At 34.9% G+C, this 20,197-nt stretch overlaps 1 protein-coding gene across 6 annotated transcripts in view; it reads right to left on the minus strand.

Moving 5' to 3' along the window:
• Nucleotides 1-20,197, minus strand: part of LOC150098998 (uncharacterized) — a 110,988-nt gene that overhangs the window by 25,896 nt on the left and 64,895 nt on the right. For 2 of the 6 annotated variants that reach the window (XM_090405331.1, XM_090405334.1), the window contains one exon: nucleotides 9,872-10,066. The exons of the other annotated variants lie outside the window; for them this stretch is intronic. The gene's annotated coding sequence lies outside the window, so the exon portion shown is untranslated. The remainder of the gene's footprint in view (nucleotides 1-9,871; nucleotides 10,067-20,197) is intronic. 6 annotated transcript variants of the gene reach the window in all.

The following is a 20,197-nucleotide window of genomic DNA, read 5'->3' on the forward strand; positions in this document are numbered from 1 at the left end:
AGTTCACTGCTACCTCTTCAATGGATGAAGAAACTCAGAAACAAATGAAAAAACAAACCGAAAGCAGCACAAATGCTAAAAGAGTGTTCAGCTGAACTGGGTATATAATTTTAGCCTCAAAACAGAAAAAAATTCCACAAGAGTGGAAAGAATGTATGATAATCCCACTGCACAAGGGTGGTGCAAAGACCAATCAGTATTTCTGGGGGGGTGGGTTAAGATTTTGTAATAGTTAATAAGAGCTCACATACAGAAATGGGTTGACAGAGAATCTATATTTTGCAGTTAACAGCATGGGAAAAGGGGAATGGATACACCATGATATTTTTGGATATTGCTAAGGCTTTTGACAGGATACAGCACAGAAGACTGTTACAGCAATTTGGAGAACATGGGAATGGATTATTGTTATTCCAATGATCTAATCCCTTATTCTTAGTCCACTGTTATTCAGTCTTTACATTAAAGACACATTGGGAAGGATTTGACAGGCTCTGTGCTTGGAACTCTAATGTTCAATTTGTACAAAAATGATATAGGAAATAATTTGAAGAGAAACATTCAGCTGTTTACTGATGATGTATATCCACATCTGAATTACTGTGCTCAAGTCTGGTCACCTGGGTTTCTTGGGGAAAACTATGAGGAAGTAGTGGAGAGGATCCAGCAGTGAGTGACCAAGATGAGTGATCTGTGGAAGCTCCCTATGAGGATGGACTGAGAGTTTGTAGGTTGCAAAAATTGATTGATAAGAGAAAATGAGGAGATATGATAGAAACATTTAAGTTACTTAAAGAGTGTTATAGGATTGATGCAGAGGAAGCATTTCACTACTCAGAGGGAACAGAACAAGAGGCCATCCCTGGAAATTGAGTAGCAGTGTGGTTAGCAAGAATACGAGTGCTTTGTCTATCATTGAAATTTTAATGATAGACAAAAGTACAACAGGTATTGTGTGGATAGTTTGATGCTGTGATGAGTCTTCAGACTCCATGGGAGTGTTTGTGCAATGATAATAATAATAATAATAAATTAAAAATTTTATAAAATTAATATTAATATTGCCTCTGTAGCTTAGTCAGTATAGACGAGGCCTCTTGGTTGGAAAGACCTGGGTTTGATTCCTGTCCATGACATGAGGAATGTTAACTAGTTTCATATGGTGGTGGAGGGTTTTTCTCCAAGTAACTCGGGTTTTTCATCCCTCAAAACAGGCAAACCAGTCCCATGAACAGACACGGCTACAGTCATAAATACGTATGGCAAGGAAAGCAACAGGAAACCACCTTGCATCATATCTCCCTAGTAATCAGGTGCAATCCTCTCAAAGAGAGAGAGAGAAGGTCACAGAATATGGATAAAATTAATAAATTATTCGCAATGCAACGGTTAACTTAAAAGAATGAAATAAAAATAAATTTCGTGTGATGATACAGTGTTTCCCCTTTTTACGGGAGTTCACGGTACCATCTAGTCCCCCCAAATTTTATCATGGCTCTGGTACTGCCATAGGCTGACAAATCAGACCTAAGGCTGGGTCAGTATTCCTGACTGCAATCTGGGTGTGTCTTCGGACCAGTTTGCCTGCTCACAGGATGAAAAACACCAGATAAACTGGCCGAAAAAACCCTGCTGTCCATGCCCAAGACCGGCTAACTTGGCTATGGCTGAGGAAGATCCTTGAGCTCCTCACGTCATTGACGGGAATCGAACCTAGGACACTGCTTCTGCAGGCATATGGTTGCAAAGTGCAAAGCCACTAGGCTAACTGCGAAGGGAATGAAATAAGGCAATGAGAATGTGAAAGTGTAGCTGGTAGTAAAATGAATGGAAGCACAATGTATAGAAATATGTTTATCACTAGGATTTATATGTGTGGGCAGTAAAAATGAACAAAAACCAAAACATGTGGTATATAATATGTTATCTAATGGTTCCACAAAGCTGGCAAAACTTCATCAGAATGGAGATAAAATGTAAGGAATGTGCCCCCCCCCCAAAAAAAAAATTTTTTTAAATAGAAAGTGGAAGTTGTATAAATATAACAATGCTTTTAAAAGTAGTAACAATGAAAAGGTGTTCAGCATCATGTCAAGTGTGAAGATTTATGGCAAAAAAGCCCTTACACTATTAAGTGAAGATCTTATTTATCCAATAATAATAGCAAGAACATAACTTTATTACCAAGTATTGTTCTTACCATTATTACTGCTGCAAAATAATTCACTTTAGTTTCTTTATCAAAAACTATTCATGGCATAATGCTAAGGAATGTAAAAGAACACTGATTGTCAAAAGTGACAAATTCAGTTTTATGCTGTCCAATTAGATGAAAGTACATACTGAAATGCAAATTTAATCTTGCATAACGTAATCTTCCAAGTATCATGTAAGTGTTCAATGGAAATGTTAATGAAGATTTCATTTTACCAGCTATGAATGGGTAAGATATGTAGGAATTGACACTAATGCTCAAGCAAAGTATGGCAGACCTGATGACTTGGTTGCATCTATGCAAGTCCAGTGGACCCACAGAAATATTCACAGGGAACAGTGATATATGGTGGTGATAGGGGTATGCTGCTGCTGTAAGTCAACATTATTAAAAATCAAATTAAAAAAAAAACGATTTATTAAGAGATTAAATAAATTTAGAAGAGGCAGACAGTTTCTTTACTTGACCTTGTATTCTCAGTTTTAAAATGATGAATAAAATTATATATTCAATGCTATTTTCCAATGTCGAGAAAGATAAAATAAATGATGTCAGTTTTAAAACAGTACACAGTAATCCAACAGCAAACTATCAGGAATAACTAACTCCACTCCACTTCTTAGCTACTGGTAATCTACTGAGTACAACGAAAATTAGCTGTCTGTTGAGGGGCTACAGGCCTTTACTTCCTTCCAGTACAAATTTCAGTCAGTATGCATGCACCCCTCTATGTGCTGCTTGGTCTCCACTTGCCATTACTAGTTAAAAATGCATGTTGATCCCTTGTTACTAATACCACATAGGGAAATGCATTTCTTTCATTTCATAACATGACTAGTCAATGTGTGCTTCAACACAAATGTCCATCTTTTCTGATTTACAGTCACACTATGAATGTCTTGATATTTTTTAATTACTATATATGTTCATATAATAATGCTTACCAGTTTCGCTAGCAACTGTCTAGCTTTCTCAAGGCTTGAAAACACAAAAAAATGATAAATGCACAAAGTATAAAGAATACAAAACGATTAGTAACTATAAGTTAGCTAAGTAGATACGTTCGCGTGACAATGTCAGCATGTATTGCGAATCTTTAGTCCGTGTCTTGAACATGCGTTGCATGAGCACGCATCATATGATTGTTGCCGTACTGTAGTTCCTTCAAACTGAGTGAATTGATTAAATTTTTTCAAGTCTCATTCAATATGGCACCTTGATTTCTGTTTAGGTTGCTGCCTGTTCGTAGGACTACTGTTGCTTCCTTGAATAATCGGTGTCTAAAATCATCGTATACGTAGGGGCATAGAACTATTTTCCCAATCTATAGAACGTCTTGATATTTGTAAAACATTTCATGACTATTTATTTAAAATTAATAACTGCTCAAAATTTATTTCTTCATGATTTTGTCAGACATATGCCATCTTTTGCAAACACACTGAATCAACTGAAAAAGCTTCACCTTACATTACGGAATTGCATACCAAGGCTCATTGCATTTGTTACTAGGTACTTCATCTGATGTTTTTGTTGTTGTTTTTAATACCATTTTAAAATTTGTTTATATTATAAGGTCTTGAAATTCATCTTAAAATACTAAATAGTACAGTCATGGCCATGAATTAAAAAAAAAAAAAAAATGGAACTTGTATGATTTTTGTGAAGATTCAAAATTTGCAAACAGCAAGTATCTTCAGGTGGTACAGGAAAAAATGCATGTACATCTATGGTTAAGTGATTAATCACATAAAACACAAGCATGGTGATAAACGTTTAAAACAAAATGGTGAAATTGAAATATCAAACCAGAATGCAAGAACAAGCAAGCAATCAGAATCTACAGTAAATCTGCCAAAACAGCATATGCTATAGAAAAATCTAGAAAAATGGGATGAATATGACAAACAAGCAAAATCTTTGCATTATGACATAACTGAAATGATAGCATTGGATAACATGCTACATGCTACACTCAATTGTTCAAAATGAAGGATTTATGAGGCTCATTAATGGGAACTTGCTCCACAGTGCAATTTGCCTACAAGAAAATATTTTACAGGAAAAATAATTCCAGATATTTATGACTGATTAGTTGTAACTATTAAAAACAAGATAGCAAATGCTGAATACGTTTCCCTTACATTGGATATATGGACCTGCCAGCATGGAAACGAAAGTTCCATTAGCTTCACTGGCATACAAAATTTCAACACAACCACATAGTTTTTAACTGTAAGCATTTTCCAGGAAGTCATATAAGTGATAAAATTAAAGAAATTTTTTTCTACTATGCTACAAATGTGGAATATATACACATTTCCTACATTCATGTAAGCATCCCATGTTTCATTTATGGCTTGCTGTTAGCAATAATGAAATTAATTGGAGCCTTTTGAGCATATTAGCAAAAGCATGAATTCAAATGTTGCTTTAATTTTGGAAGTGCTCTCAACTATTACAACCTTGAAAATATGCATATCTACATTTTTTGAGGTAGGAATAATAAAACATTTTCTCTGTAAATAAATTAAGAAAGAATTTCACACTTTATTTCAAAATAAATATTATATTACTGCACATAATGTGCCAAGATTTAAGCAAGTATTTTTAAAGTCAGACAAATTTGATGTTAAAAGTGTTCTAAATAACGACAAATCTGAATCTGATTTAGAAATATCAAAAATAATGACATCAATAACATTCCTTTATCAAAACAACATGAAATTGTCAGAAACTTGATGAAAAGAAAAACAGGAGTAAATTGGGGGAAGGGAGGATGTTTTGACAATATCACCTCTTCTATTATTGTATCACCACTAGGTTGAAATCAAAATCAACTGCAGAAAAATCTTAACAATAAGATGATTAACGTATTTCAATAAACAAATTGTTATAAATAAATGATGATCTATTACAGTGGTGGCGAACCTTTTTATGTCCGCGTGCCAAAAGTTTGCAAATTTGCTGACGTGTCAGCGTGTGCCAAAAATTTACAAATTAAGTTGATGTGCCGGGCAGTTGTTAGTAGGGGAAAAATTAACAGAAAATTAATTAATTTATAATATTATATAAGAGCCTGTGTAGCTCAGTGGATGTGGCGTTTGCACACCACCGCGCTAGGCCGCACGAAGGAAGTCTTGGTTTCGAGTCTAGTCGGCGACTAGAGGAAATTTTTCTAAGCCTTTTTTCGACCGGTTCCCGAGTTAGTCGATCTCTGGCACGGGCAAGCAGGTTTTTCCTCCCGGAAACTCGGGTTTTTCGTCCTGTAAACTCAAGAAAATCGACCGTAGAACCCACATTATTTCAGACATTAAATATATTGTGTTAGGGTTAGAGACCACGAGATGGCGGCACATTTGAGCCGTCTCTCTTCACTGCGTACCGCTTAATTAGTGATAGCCTTGGGCCATCTGTCTCTGATTGGGTACCAGTGGAGATTGAACTGCCCACTCAGTCTCCAAAAGTTAGATAGGGCTAAATGGCCTCGCCTACTCCCGTATATACGGGAATAAAAAGGCGTTAGCTGATTTTTTTTTTTTTTTTTTATAATATTATATAATATTTTATAATTATTTATAATTTTATAAATAATATAAATAATATTTTATTTTATTTATGATATTTATTTATATATAAATTTATAATATTATTCAGTGTATAATTGATTATTGTATTATTAAATTAATTTTAATGATTAAGATAAAAAAAACAAACGGCTATTTTTTTTCTGGCAAAGTTAATTAATTTTTGATTTTAATGATGTTGGTTTGAAAAAAAAAAAGAAAAAAAAAACAGTAGTGAGAAAAATATTTCTGCATTTTAACTCACCATGCAAGTCAGCTGAGCAGGAGAAGCAGAAGAAGGATGTCAACTTGTCGGCGAAATTCTTACCGCATTTACTCGAATATAACTTGCTCTCGCGTATAACTCGCACCCCTGATTTTACTTTACGAAAAAAAGACATTAAAAGTTTTGCATATTACCTCGCACACGAAAAATGTTTAAACATGTTCATGTCACAGCGATTGTAACTCGCTCCCATCAGGAACAACATGCCCTCCCCAACAGCCATTATACTGCAGATACAAGGAAAAACAAGTAGTTTTATTGTATCCCTGAATAAGGTATACTATATTCAGTGGCTTTTGCAGTCTGTGTAATATATTTTTCAATCAATAGTGTGATTCATTAGTTAGCACCATTTTTATTCCAGCTGTCTCTATTTGCATTATTATTGTCCCCTCCCACAGAAACTATGCTGTATAGACTCAAGTAAAACCATATGATGCACTGGAACACAATATCTAACTAAAAACTATTGTCCAGTTTTCCAATTACATGAAATAAGTGTTTGTTTTATTGCATTTGAAGTTCTCGATGTCATTATGACAGTCACAAAGGCAACTTCAAATAAAATTCTACCACGAATTGAAACATGCCATATAATTACGGGTGACCATACGTCGTATATTTAAGAGCACAGTCTTTTATTTCACTACTCTGTCCTTTAGATTTATTTTTTTTCTAAAATAAAATAAATTTTGTCTTTTATTTTGTGAATTGAAACAGTAAATTGAATACTGATGCCAACATATTTAAAGATGCAGTTCATAAAGTTTACCAAACCTGCATTGATTATTTAAATACAGTGATACCTCGACTTAGGAACTGAATTCATTCCTGACCGCGGTTCATATCTCAAAACCGAATTTTCCATTATATCTTATGGGAAATCAATTAATCCGTTCTCAGATACAAAAATTAAAAATAAATAAACTATTCTCAACTAAATGAAGAAAATGCAAAGAAATGGAGAAGGAGCATTTTTACACTATAAATATGCATTTTGTATACCATTACATATTAATTTTTAATTATGAAATCTTTGATTTTATATGATGAGTATGAAAAAACATCTTCCCATGCCTGACTAATAAGATGCAAACAATGAAGAACATTGAAATGATTCCTCCAGAATTCCCTGAGGGTTAATTCTGTGTCAGTGATAACTTCGAAACATCTTTGGAAAAGAGCTTTGGTATAAAGCTTTTTGAAGTTGGAAATAACATATTGATCCATTGGTTGTAGGAGTGGTGTGGTATTAGGAGGCAAGAACTTAATTTTGATGAAATTAAACTCTTCATCCAAATCTTCTTCCAATTGTGGTGGCTGTGCTGGAGCATTGTCCATTATAAGGAGAATTTTCTCAGCGGAACCTTTTCTTGTAGATACCGTTTCACTGTGGGAGCAAAGACCTCTGTCATCCCTTCACAGAAGAATTGCCTGGTTACCCAGGTTCTGCTGTTACCTCTCCACATAATGCTGAGTTTGTGTCTGTTAACTTTCTGCTTTTTAAAGACTCTAGGATTTTCAGAGTGGTAAACCAACAGAGGTTTTTATCTTCAGGTCACCACTGGCATTGGCACAAAAAAGCAAAGTTAGTCTGTCTTTCATTGGCTTTTGTTCTGGCAATGCCATTTCCTCCTTAGTGATGAACATTCTCTTAGACATGTTCTTCCAGAAAAGCCCAGTTTCATCGCAGTTGAAAACTTGTTCTGGTCTGTAACCTTCTGACTCCATCAGTTTCTGAAATTCCTTCACGAACCTTTCAGCGGCTTCTTTGTCAACACTAGCACCTTCTACGTGTCTAACAACACTATGGATACTAGTTTTAATCTTGAATTTCTCAAACCATCCTTTGCTAGCTTTAAACGCTTCACCGACATCTTTGCTACTGCTAGTGGATGGCAAGTTCTGCGAAAGATCTCTGTAAATAGTTTGAGCTTGTAGAGAGATCATGTTTTGAGATACACTATCTCCTTTCAGCTGCATGTCATTAATCCAGACGAGTAGTAAAGTTTCCATTTCTTCCATAACTTTATTTCTTCGAGATGACACGATAGATACTCCTTTGGCCACATCCAGTTCCTTATAAAAATCTGCTTTCTTCACAATTGTAGCAATGGTGGATTTGGACAAGTCATATTGCTTCCACAGAACACTTTGTCTGACTTCTTTCTCATATTTTCCAACAATCTCTTTCTTAATTTCTATTGTGATTTTCTTCTTCTCTTCTTTCTTAGTTTTATTTGGCCCTATGTTGAAAATAATACGCTGATCAGTGAATGATGCTTATCTGGTAGATTATTCAGAAAATAAATGTGAAGCTACAATAAAACACGTCACTTATAAAAACAAATACATACAGTACACATCATAAACACAAACCTAAAAAAAAAATCTTCACAGAGTATATTGTTTGTTTACACAAATACTGAAATAGATACACAAAAAAAAAAAAAATGTGTGCAGCATTCGTCGTATTTCAGATAAATACGACATAGTAACAACAATCATTACACTAGAGACAGTTCAGCGGGTGCTCAGCTAAACGTGCATAAAAAGTTAAAAAAAAAAAAAGTAATGTAAAACAGGCTTTAGTTCATTTGAAAAGAAAAGCATCACAGTTCGTATCTCGAGGTCAAAATGGGATATGAAAAAGTTCGTATGTTGAGCGGTTCATAAGTCAAGCTACCACTGTAACTGGAACAGCTGTTTCGTGGAAATGGAAGTATTTGAATGGGTCCTACTACGATAAATCCCTCTGCGGGCGAAGATCGAGGAAAGTGTTTTGTTCATTTCCAGTCAATGGAATTTAAATATAAATGACGCCGAACTATTTGATGAAGTTTCATGTATTAAAAGTTATGTGACCAGTGAAAAGATCGAAGAATGGCAACAAAATGACGAGTCCTGCTGACGTAGATGGGTTGAAATTTTTAAATATTTCACAGATAAACATGTATCTTTTAAAAACATTTTAAAAATCGTTGAATTTTGCTTATCTTATGTCTCCCTGGATCTAATGCCCCCACTGAACGAGTATTTTCATTAGTGAACAATATGTGGACCAGTGAAAGAAACTTAATTAAAAATCGAAACATTGAAAGCATGAATTTATATGAAATGCAACTTTGACATGAATTGTATACAGTTTTATGAATTTTTAAAATACAAACCTGATTTATTAAAAAAAAAAGTTCATTCTTATGAAAAGTATCAAAATTAATTTTTTTAATTAATAATATGATTGTTTAAAATGCTATGTATATGCTTATATTTCACAATAAACGGTATAAAGCTTTTTTAGTTTTAGGGAAACAAATAAATGCAACGTTTTTTTTTTTTTTTTTTATTTATTATGAAACAATTTCTGATTTGTCCTTTATTTTCTCCAAAAAAAATATGGTAACTATATATAATGCGTGTGTCAGTTCGCCTGCCAGCTCAAAAGCAAACAAGCAGGAATAAAATTCAACCAAGGGTTGAGACTTTGCGTGAGTTGATTCCGCCAGTAACGAGAAGTTCCGTTGGAACAATAAACGACACCCCGTCATGAATGTGTTAAAACTAAGAAATATATAGCGAATATTGTTATGACAGTTTCAGATGTTATGGAATTCAGTTGAAGAGAATCAGCATTTCAACTCAACACTTGTCGGTTGTCTTTGGGTTGCGTGATCTTTTGTTAATACCACACCAATCATATGCACGTCTTCAAGGCTGCTCTCTTGTGTAAAACAAAATTTAACGTGTACGTATTGTAATAATTAAAAAAAAAGTTGAATTTATAAGAGTATAAAAGGATATCACCTGTAAATCGTTGACGTGCCAGCAAAATTCTCAGACGTGCCATCTCTGGCACGCGTGCCATAGGTTCGCCATCTATGATCTATTAGCATGGTGGTAAGAATGGAAAATCATGTTGCCATTTTGAGTGAAACAGCAAGAAAATTCCTTGTTGTTTCACAAGCTACTAAAGTACAGCATAAGAGTCTTCTTCAGAAGCTAGAAATATTTATGAAAGAGAACTGAAGCAGACTTCATTTTAATAAATTATAGAGACAATTACTATGTAATAGTAATAACTTCATTTTAATAAATTATAGAGACAATTACTATGTAATAGTAATAACTTCAGTTTAATATAAACCAAAATAATCGCCAGACAATTTGACCTTCATATCAAGGTCATCATCTGGAGTATACAAGATGTATACTCCAGATGACTCCAGAAAATATATACAAAGAAACAAACTATGTTACAATGCACATAGTATGCTAAAGTCACTATGGTCAATCATTAACACTACTGAACTGACCTCTGGTGGGGGAAAAAACTTGCTACATCAAAGCCCAAGTCCTCTAATCTGTTGGATAGAAATTACTAACCAATAAGTTAACAAAAATTAGGTTTAGAAATTATTGCTAGGAGTCCTAGTGAGGGTCAGCTGGAGAACCTGATAAAAAATTATTATTATTTGGTAACCTCCATGGAATCAACAGACTCATCATGGGAGCCCCACTGAACCAGCAACATGTCTATCGTAATGAGCTTTGAAGTTATTTACACTACCTACACTCACAACGCACTCAGGCAATGCATTCCACTCACTAACAACTCTCCACATAAAAAATCTATTTCTCACCCCCTTCTTCACCACATCGCTATACAACTTCCGAGGATGGCCTCTCATTCTTCCCATCTTAATATCCACGTTTTTTTAATAATTTCTTCTGTATTAATCTGATAAAATCCCTTAACTTGAAGGTCCCTATCATATCTTCTCTTTTCCTCCTATCCACCAACCTCTGTAATCCACACTCTCTCAAATGCTTTTCATAACCAACACTCAAGAGTCCTGATATCACTTTGGTTATTTGTCTTTGGACCCTCTCTAGTGTTTTCACATCACAATGAAAACTAGGTGACCAAATCCAAACAAATCAGTTCATATGTGGTCTGAACAATGCCTTATATAAATGCACCATCACCTCTTTATCCCTACATGTCAATGTACTTTTTATCATAACAGCAATATGATGGGCAGTCTTTTCAACATGTGCAATGTGCCCTTAGAACTTCAGTCCACTGTCCCCCATCACTCCAAGATCCTAAATCTCATCCACTTCTTTCTGAAGTATAGCTCCACCAATACAGTATGTAGTTTTATATCTCTGTATCCCAAAGTGTAACACCTTGCATTTATTAACATTAAAAAATGCAACCCCACTCATTCGTCCAAGCTAAAAGTCAATTCAAATCTTCCTGTAGAGCAGCGCTTCCCAAATGGTGGGTCACGACCTGGCACTGGGTCATGAAAACTAAATCCTGGGTCGCCAAAAAAAACTCTTGAAAACCTAGGTGTTTCGTTTTTGGGTTTTCTTTTTTTCACAAAACTCTAAAATACAAGTAAATAGCATTTAATCTGGACTAATGAATAAATAATTTAATTAATAGAGACGAAAAACGTGCTCTGTCCGCATCGCCATTTCACAGTCTCTTTGTTCGCAGTCAAGTAGTTCAACTAATGGCGAGGCTGCACGGTGACAACCACCAGCTGAATCGTTTGGCGGTCTAGCATTTATTTTACTCGCCAGCCACATACTCGCTCTGCTTGTTCAGTTTGAGTTAAGCATCGAGAGAGAGCGTATTTTTTTTGTATTTATTGATTACGTGTACCTTGCCCGGTGTGTTCGGCTGAACAACCGAAATTATTATAATTATTTCTAAATCGTTTATTTCATTCTTTCTTCATCTCGCTTGCCATTACACAATACCACTGATGATTTTTGGCTGTCTTGCCATCAGAAGTGTCCAGTAAAATTTCTAATGCCTTTTGTCACAACCTATAAGTATGAAACAGGCTTTTCAACACTGGTTTTTCTAAAAAAATAAATATAGAAACCAATTGGAAGTCGAACCAGATTTAAGAATAAAATTATAATCTTTTCCTCCAAACCTGAAGTTTCTAGTTAACAAACAACAGCATCACACTTCTCATTAATAAATTACTACATCAAAAATTGTTTGATGCAGTAATTTCCAACATCTTTTTTTTTTAGTTGAATTTCTTTATATTTTTGTAAGAGTAAATGCTTCTTTATTATAATAATAATAAATGAAAACTCATTGAACTTTCAAATCTGTTTTATTTCACCTATTGGCCATAAAAATTTTAGTGAGTCACAAAGATGAAGTATTAAAATAACCGGGCCACGGAAGAAAAAGTTTGGGAAACCTTGCTGTAGAGAATTAACATTAGCACTACTCCTGATAATTCCACCAAACTTTGCATCATCGGTAAATATTTGAAGATCTCCAGTCAATCCACAGGAAATATCATTAACAAACAAGATAAACAATAGAGGCTCAAGATCAGAATCCTGAGGCACACCACTGGTCACCTTCCTTTTCTGAGACACAGCTCCATCTTACACAACTTGCTGGTATCATTCAGAGAATCAATCTCAAATCCATCTAACCAATATACTATCTATTCCTATCCCCTGCAGCTTGTACACCATCATCATGTGATAATTTATTGAATGCTTTTGCAAAGTCCAAGATATCACTGTATATGAATTGCCCTTATCCAACACATTCGTTACCTAATCATAAAACATAAGCAGATTGCTAAACAAGACCTGCTCTTCACAAACCCATACTGACCATCACAGAAAATCTTATGTTCATCAATCCAATCCAGTATTCTATTTTTAACCAATATTTCCAACACTTTGATCACAACTGCAGACACACAGACCAGTCTATAACTGGAACTTCGGTTCTCAAACCATGCTTATGGAGAGGTTTTATTTTGCCATCTTTCCATGCCTTAGGAACTTTATCCACTGCAAGACTCTCTTTAAATAACAAGGACAAAGCTAACTCTTTTGCACATGTCCTCCATTCCCACAGCCTTATTAACATCTAACCCAAGCAATACTTGATACATCTCTGATTCTTTCACCTTTAATTCTCCTAATTTTTGCTTCCTTTCTACATGTTGCATAGCATCATTCACCACTATGGTATACACTGATAAAGCGTTCATTAAATAATCCCACTATATCATTTGCTATGGTTACTCTGCTACAAAACTATCCATTCAGCACCAACCTGCCATAATTATTTTTTCTTATGCTTGCCACATTAGCAGAAAAAAATCCCTCAGATCAGCTTTGACCTGATATGGCCAATCTCCACTCATATTCTTCTTTTTCTTTTCTAACTATGCTTGTCACTTTTCTGGGCTGCAATTTATATTCTTCATGCATCTGTTCACTGCAAATTGTCTTCTACTTCCTCCATAACAACTTTTTTGTAACATTGCTTGCTTGATTTCATCAGTCATCCATCTCACTCCTATTCTATTTATTTGCTTAACTCTTGGTATGCAGTGATACATTGCTTGTGTTAGCTACTGCATTATCATTTCCCATGCACTGTCAACATCTTTTTTTACACAATTCATCAACCTAACATATTGATGCTAGTTGACTACACAGCTGCTGATAATCACCCACCTTGTGGTTCCATATACCAAATTTACTTGAATATCACTTGCACTTTTTTCTTCAAAATTAAAGTTAAAAAATCATGGTGCGGGGATTTTCAGAAACTGAAGTTTTTCAGTATTCATTATAATTTATAATTGCTTACATTATTTATGAAATGAATGCGTTTAAATTTTAATTATCAGTTATTTACATAATTGGCCGCTTACCCTTATCGTAAGATATATTTGAATCTTTAGTGACAATGCTACTGTAATTAAATTAAAACAAATGGTCATCTACAGAAATAGAGAAATCTTCACCTCCATCCAGGGAATTAGAGATAGCATTTTTTAAAAAAAAACTTTTGGCAATTATTTCTGGCAAAATCATTCACTCCATATAAAACCTAAACCTCACCTCGTTCACTGTTCCACCCCTACACAATCCAAGATCGAGTAGATGGTTGCTTTCATCTCTATGCATGTATTAACAAAAGATCATAACTCAATGATAAAGGCAAGCTGACGATTGTTGAGTTGAAATGCTTATTCTCTTCGACCAAATTCAAAAATATCTGAAACTGCCATACCAACATTCATTATCTATTTCTTAAAGTTTTAAACTTTTTTCGTGTGCGAGGCATCCTTAAACAATTTTTGAGTCATCCACGACTTATTGCTCCGATAATGAACTGGGAGTATGCTTCCTAATGTTTTTAAAGATTCGTGGATTCTCACTGTGCCATATCACAAATGGTTTCAGTTTATATCCAGTCATGTTACTCGTAACAAAATCATAATACAGGCATTAAGAACTTTGAAACTAGGTATAGATTTCAGCTTTTTGTGGATGAATGTCCTCGTGCATTTTTTTTCGAAACAAGGATGTCTCATCCATATTAAATATTCGCTCTGGCAAATAATTTTCCTTCGTAATAACTTTATCCAATTTTTCCACAAACTCCTCGGCAGCCTTCTCAGCACTTGCAGATTCCCATACAATTTCACATCATGCAACGAAAACACCTCTTAAATCTCATGATTCAACAGGAAGAAGCGTTGAATTCATAGTCATAATTGGGTTCTGCTTTCTCCTTCAGCATGTTGAAGAGACTTAGTGCCTTAGCGGTTATGGTCACAGTACTAAGGGATATGCACTTTTGGTTCAGATCCTCTATCCATGATGCAAATAGCTTGTCCATATCACTGATAGGACCTTGTTGTTGCTTTGTCACTATCGTCAATTTAATGGAAGCAGATCCTTTCACAGCCTTTACGCTTTTATCCTTATTTTTTAAAATGGTCGTCACTGTGGAATGAGACCTTCCAAAGTTGTGTGCGATCACACTGACGGGCTTACCAACTTCATTTTGCTTTATAACTTGCAACTTCGTTTCAAGATCAATTGCTTGCTTCTTTTTCTGTGATTCTTCACTAGGTTTTTTGATTGTGCATGTAGGGGCCATGTTGAACAAAACATTGTGAAATATTTAACGATAAATACACAAATATCCCATTTCTCAAACAAAATCAACAGAGGAAGTGTTGAAGACATGTGCCGACTGCTGAGGGAGGTTGCCGCTGAAAGCGCTGTTGCCACTGTGCATGCTTTACCTTACGCTCGTTTGTGTCTTGTTCGAAAGTATAGCCAAATATGTAATTTATTCCCTTATGGGATCACAGATGTATCTTCGAAAGGATGTAAGTCAAGGGATGACTGTATTTTAAAGTAAACAAATCTAGAGCATATTGCTCTAGAGCTTCCAAAGTTAGCTATAATAGCAGGGGGAATATTGGTGAGCTGCTTTCTATTTGTGGGTAAAAATTATTTTGCTACACAAAGTAACGACAACATAATACATGGGCAAAGAGAGCCCATGTATTATGTTGTGATGAGGGATGGATTATAGATACTTTCAACTATCAGCTGAAGTAGAACTTTGTGTACTTTAGGAGCACCATAAATTCTGGGAGAGTGTGTATAATATGGTAATAGCTTTTTAACAATGTCTGATGGCCAAGAAGTGACAGACTTAAGCAATTTAAGAGTTTCGATTCATTTAATGAAGATAAGTTGATCTGTTTAGGACATTGCAGCATTACCTTTGTTATAATGATATCCTTATTAGCCTTTAATTACTTGAGAGTTGCTAGTACAAAAGGAGAACTTGGTCATTAACAGCCTCAAAAACTGAGCTATAACAATTTGCTCTAACGAGCAAGATCTTAAGCAAGAATTACAAATTATTGCCAATATGTTTATAAACAATGACTGTAGCAAAAATACCATCAATAAAATTCTTCATAAAACTATACCTAAAAATGCATATACATAGCTTACAGTAAAATCATAGCTATTTCATACATTAAAGGGTTACCAGATAAAATATACAGAATGCCACACCATTACAACCTTTATGTTACTTTTAAACCTGCCAATAAAATAAAAAAAAAAGCATATTCAGCTCCTCCAAGAATTGCATCCCCACCCCAGCCCCTCCTGGGTATACCAAATCCACTGCACCTTTAACTTACCTACCTATATTAGTGAAACTGGACACAGAATTCCAATCCATAAAAAAATAACATATAAATGAACAATTTTGGTAAACCAGGCCTCTTGGATCATGCTCTTAACACCCTACACCAAACTGACTAGAAAGGTACCTGTTCCTTACATCATATAAAAACCTGATATGAATGCAAATTTAAGGAGGCTAATGAAATTTTTATCACTCCTCCTAATCTAAATAATAATGGTGGCCTAAAAATCCCAAGAATAAGGATGGCACACATTTAGCCAACATAACACCTTTTTCAAGTTCTCCAGCATACCCTCACTTTAGGAGTCCAGGAAATAATTTGAGCTCTTATTTCATATATTGGCTACCATCAATATTGTTTTTGTACTAATTTAACTGCGAGTAATTTCTGGCCTAACTTTTAACTTATCTGTTAGTAATTTCTAGCTAACAGATAATAGGACTCTATGAGTTTTGATAAGTTTTTTTTTTATAATAATTTTTTTTACCAGAGGTCAGCGCAGTAGTGCTAACAGTTGATCAAATTAGCATTACTTTAGAATACTATGTGTATTGTAACATAGCTTGTTTCTTTGTATATACGTGTAACTCAAATTATTACTATTACACAGTAGCTGCCTCCATAATTCATTAAAATGAATGCTGATCACCAAGTAACTATGAAAGAAAGGATACAGAAGTGGACTTCTTCCAAAAGACTGCTTTTGCTATATACCAGTCTGTCATGACATCGTTGTGATTATTAAATTCATAATTATTCTCTATATTTAGCAATTTAAAACAAAGTTTCATTAATATTTTTACTTTTTTTTTTTACTTAAGAAAATACGTAATTTTTTGTTTTCTCATTTTTATGTTGTAGTTTTTATTTTAATAAATGTTCATTGTAAAATTAAATTTAATCATTAAATTTCATCATCATCATCAAATTCCTGCCATGTACCCTCAAGGGGTGTATAGGATATGATAGTACTACATGAAAAAAATTACATCATTATTAATTTCCTATCTACAATTTTCCTCCAAATCAGTCTGTTACTTGTCAACACTCCAACATTATTAGATCTTATATTTCTATCGTCTAAAGCACTTTGTACCGTATCAATCCACCTATATCCCGGTCTTCCTCTGGGTCGTTTTGCTACCAACCTGGCAGAGAACACTTGTTTTGCTAATCTTTCCTCGCCCATTCTGTTTAAGTGACCATACCACCTGAGATTAGCTCTGCTAACACATTCCTGAATGCTGACAATGTCAAGTTCTTTTCTAATATCCTCGTTTTTAATATGATACTGCCATTGATGCCATCTGTTCATGCCTATAATCTTTCTCAGGACTCTCATATCTGTGGTCTCTAGTCTTTGGTCAAGTGTTTTACTTCTGACCCAGCTCTCAGATCCATAAGTTAAAACTGGTTTGAACACTGTCTTGTATACAGCTAATTTAGTGTTCTGACTAATTTCTCTCTTATTCCATATGAATTTATTCAATTGACTTCCCACCATACCAGCTTTGCTGATTCTGTTGTCTATTTCTATATTTAATTTACCATATTCAGTAAAAATCGTGCCTAAATAGCTGAAATGTTTTACTTGTTCCAAAGGTTCTCCATTCACAACACAGTTGACATTTTCAATGATTCTGCCTATTTTCATTGTCTTTGTCTTTTTATTGCTGACCTTCATACCATATCTATTACAACAGCTATTCAATTTAGTCAGAGAATCTTGCAGACTTGTAGCAGATTTATTTAGAAGTATAACATCATCTGCATAATGCAAAGAGCTGACATTAACATCTCCAATTTTGATATCATGCTTAATACCACTTTCCTTCATAATGTGATCCATATAGATAATGAATAACAGAGGGGATAATGTACATCCTTGTCTCACACCAGATTTAACATTCAACCATCTTCCTGTACTTCCTTCAATTCTAACTGCTGACTTACAACTCAAATAAAGACTAAGTATTGCTTGATATAATGCCCCATTGACACCATATAACTGCAGCGTATTGAATAGCTTCTCTCTTGGCACCTTGTCATATGCCTTTTCCAAATCGACAAAACTTAAATACAGATCTTTGTTATATTCCCATGCTTTCTCGACTTTTGTCATAAAGTGAAGATTTGATCCTGACAGCCTCTATTTGGCCTGAATCCAGCTTGTTCTTCACCAAGCTTTTCTTCCACAATTCTTCTCAACTGTTTCTCAAGTATACTTGCATAGATATTGCCAGGAACACTCAGTAGGGAAATACCTCTGTAATTCTCACATGAAGTTTTATTTCCCTTTTTATATATGGGTACTATGAGAGCTCTACTCCAATCATCGGGAATTCGTCCCTCTGTCCAGGCTTTCTGAACTATGCAGTGCAGCCACTGTAAGACTCTTATACCACCATACTTCAGCATTTCTGGTCGAATATCATCTACCTCTGCTGCCTTTCCACATTTCAAGCCTTTGATGGCTTTTTCTACTTCAAGTATGGATTGTGTATTCCTGACTGCATGCCTGGTCAGTGTTTTTTACCACTGTGCTGTCATCACTGCTTGTTTCATTTAGCAGTTTTTCAAAGTAACTCCATACTTCAAGGATATCTTTTTCTCCTGTTTTCATGTCACCTTTATCATCTCTAATTCCTTTTATAGCACTCTTTCCTCCATTCTTAAGCTTCTTCAACAACCTCCAGAATATTTTGCCACCTTCTTGATATTTATTTTCTATATTCTTGCCAAAGTCCTCCCATGACTTCTGTTTAGCTAGTTTTACACAGTGTTTAGCATTCTTGCATTTGTCTCTATATTCTCTAAGAGCACAAGCTGACTTATTTGACAGGAACTTTTGGTATGCTTTCTTCTTTTCCTTCACTGCCTCTTTAACTTCCTGTGTCCACCAGGGAGTTCTGATTTTTTTATCCTTACAGACAACCTCACCACATGCCTCTCTGGCAGAATCAATCAATGTTTTCTTCAGAGTTTGCCACTGAATCTCCAAGGTTTGATTCCTGTTCTCAAACTCTTTCATTTTTTCTTCAATAATCTTTGTGTATTTTAGTCTACAGCTCACATCTGAGAGCTGCTCAACTTTTATTCGCTTTAAAACTTTCTTACATGTTATTCTTTTCAATATGAAATTCAATTTTATCCTGCTCAAGACTAAATAGTGATCACTTGCAATTTCAAATCCTCTGTACACTCTAGTCAATGAGACTTTTCTCATTCCTAGCCTCTTCTCTCCATGTGAATTTGTGCACATTTTTATGTTGGAACATGGTGTTAGTAATAACCAGTCCATGTCCTGAGCAGAAATCCAACAGATATTTGCCATTATTATTATCTTTGCTCTTTTCTCCAAATTTTCCCAAAATATTTTTGTATGTCTGACAATCATTTCCTACTCTGCTATTTAGATCCCCAACAAGGACCAACTTTTCATTTTTCATTGTGTCAGTTGCTTTTTCTAAAGCCTCAAAAAATTCCTCCACTTCTACCTTAGTAGAACCTTCTGTGGGACCATAGGCACAAATAAGTCTCATTGTCCAGTTCCCCATTCTCATATTTGACCACATTACTCTACTTGAGACTGACTGCCATTCAAGAAGATTAGCCTCGTATTTTGTGTTGAATACTATGGCTACTCCTTCTTTTCCTTGATTGTCATTACCTGAATATAACATTTTGTATTTATTGCTCAGAAAGATCTCACCAGTTTTGGTCTTTTTTGTTTCAGTCACCCCTATTATGTCGATCTGGTACTTATCTAATTCCTCAGCTAGCTCCATTTCTTTGCCATTCAGGCTTCTTACGTTGATAGTACCGATCTTTAACTCTGGTGATGTTGAGTTGGGGTTTATTTTCAGATTTGTTCCAGTAGCTGACTTTTCACTGTTCGTCCTGGTTCCCTGGCGAAAACAACGGGGGCCTTGTTTAACCGGGCGACGCCCCAGCCGGCATGAAATTTTGTCATGTTGTACCATCATTCTATATTTTGGTTTAACCAATAAGAATACAATTTGGTCGGCTAAATCCCAAATTGCCAGCCCATCCTCGTCCGTTCAGTATCCAAGTAGATACCCAACAGGGTGCA

Source organism: Typopeltis vanoorti, chromosome 15, assembly GCF_054136105.1.
Source record: "Typopeltis vanoorti isolate ZY-2024b chromosome 15, IOZ_Tvanoo_1.0, whole genome shotgun sequence".
Taxonomy (NCBI): Eukaryota; Metazoa; Arthropoda; class Arachnida; order Uropygi; family Thelyphonidae; genus Typopeltis; species Typopeltis vanoorti.